At 38.9% G+C, this 2309-nt stretch overlaps 1 pseudogene; it reads left to right on the forward strand.

Annotated features, from left to right (window-relative positions):
- Positions 1-1330: 1330 nt before the first annotated feature.
- Positions 1331-2060, forward strand: LOC136404160 (proteasome subunit alpha type-2 pseudogene; annotated as a pseudogene).
- Positions 2061-2309: the final 249 nt, after the last annotated feature.

Consider the following 2309-nt stretch of genomic DNA (forward strand, 5'->3'; position numbering starts at 1 on the left):
TTTATAAAGGTGGTAACTGAGGCTTAATGATAATTATATGCAAGAAAACTATTTCAATTTACTCTATTTAAGAATATCTATGTATAGATATTATTAAACAATGTAAATTGCAAGCCATGAGAAAGAACTGGTTTTAATCCTAACAATGACATAAAAACATAATTTTTAATCTCCTTAAAATGATAGATTAATAAATAAAATAAAGAATATCAATGATTATTACTGTTTATGTCAAGTAGTTCAGTTCAATTTGTTTAACACATATTTTAACCAGCTTTTGCAACTTGTGTTGTTATTAATTGGTGGTATTACAAGGGAAAATGTCACTTATAGTTCATTAACCAAGAAGAATTGCACTTAAAACTAAATGCTTTATTGTATGCAGGGATTTATAATATTACATAGGCAGAATACAAATATTAATTGAATTGTAGTGTAAATAATAGGTTTTGGGGGTCATTACTAGAGGACAGATATTTATTTCTTTAGGTTATTTTGAATGGTTTTAAGTGGGGAACTGATATGTTTGGATTCACATTTTATATAGGGTCTCTGAAGTAAGGTGTAAAGCCAGTGGCCGGGGCCACCATCACAGCAGCCTGGCCCATGCAGGTTCGCATTGGATTCGGACAGTCAGTAAAGAAACAACGGAGCCAAAAACTGGTGGGCTGTCATCTTTAATCCTAGCTTGCACCCGGCAGGCAAGCAAAAACACACACTGCGCTCCAAAACCCACTCACATTCAGTGCTCACAAAGCTACTGACTTATTCGAGTTTCCTAGAATCAAAGGTTTCTAACTCACCAGACTTATTCACCTCTGTTCCCCATCTCCTTCCTTCTCCCTGCACAAACTCTGCCCAAACTGGCTTCTCACTCAACACTCTGCCATCTTGGCTGCTTCCCCTGGCCTCCTCCACGTGGCCTTTCTCTGCTCTCTGCTCTGCTCCTCTAATAATAATCTCAGGAACCGAGAGAGTAATCTTCTGTTCTGCCCCCATTTTATACTGTAGCTTCATAACCTTTAATCCAATATACAAAATAGGGAAGTTTCTAATACAAAGTCACTTATCTGAGGCATGATGGGATTGTACCACCCCACATCAAAAAGGGTGGGAAAGGCTTAATTCCAAAACCAAGCCCCAGGCTACAAGGATTCTGCCTGCCCACAGCCCACCCCCAACACACATTAATATCACCTGGGCAACGGCCTCCACATGGGCAGCGTCATCTTTAACAAAGTGAGCATAATATATTTTATCTGCCCAACATAAGGTAAATGAAGTCAACGGTGGTATGTCTGGATATGGAAACAAGAATTAAGAGAGAAAGATGCCGCCCGCAGTGAGCAGATGTAGATGTGCACTGGCCCTCTGGTTAAAGATGGTGGAGCACCGTTACAGTATCTTGTTTTTACACTCAGCCAGTCTGGTAAACTTGTCCAGATTGCATATGCTTTGGCTGCTATAAATGGAGGAGTCCCTTCAGTGGGAATTATTGCTGCAAATAGTATGGTATTAGCAACTGAGAAGAAACAGAAATCTATTCTGTATGATGAGCGAAGTTCACAAAAAGTAGAGCCAATTACCAATGTGCTTGGGGTATGGTGGCATGGACTTATAGAGTGCTTGTGTGCAGAGCTGGCAATCCAGCTCAGCGATACTATCTTATTTACCAAGAACCCATTCCTACTGCTCAGCTGGTACAGAGCGTAGCTCCTGTGATGTAAAAATACCTAGTCAGGTGCTATTCCTCCATTTGGAGTTTCTTTACTAATTTGTGTTTGGAATGAGGGCGTACTATATTTATTTCAGTCAGATCCATATGGAGCTTACTTTGCTTAGAAAGCCACAGCAATAGGAAAGAACTATGTGCATGGGAAAATTTGCCTGAGAAAAAATATAATGAAGATGCTTTTCAAACAGACCTATTAACCCTAAAGGAAAGTTTTGAAATGCCAATGACAGAAGATAACACAGAAGTTGGAACCTGCAATGAAGCTGGATTTAGGAAGCATACTCCAACTGAAGTTAAAAGGATTAGTTGGCTGCCATTGTTGTAAGGTGCCAAAAGCTACATAATTATTATTAATATTTTAGGAAGTTTAAAGAATATTTTGTTGATTTGGGCTGGGTGTACAGAGAGGTTTTGTGGATGACCTCTCTGTACTTGTGTGATTAACATAAAACCAATATGGCCGATGGCATTGTGTTGTAAATGCAGAAGAGGAAGGAGACTTGGATTATCTGAACTTCAGGTTGAATAGCTAGCTAGGTACAGGAAGAAAAAGATTAAATTAAAATCTTTTCAT

Source organism: Saccopteryx leptura, chromosome 4 (genome assembly GCF_036850995.1).
Source record: "Saccopteryx leptura isolate mSacLep1 chromosome 4, mSacLep1_pri_phased_curated, whole genome shotgun sequence".
Lineage (NCBI taxonomy): Eukaryota > Metazoa > Chordata > Mammalia > Chiroptera > Emballonuridae > Saccopteryx > Saccopteryx leptura.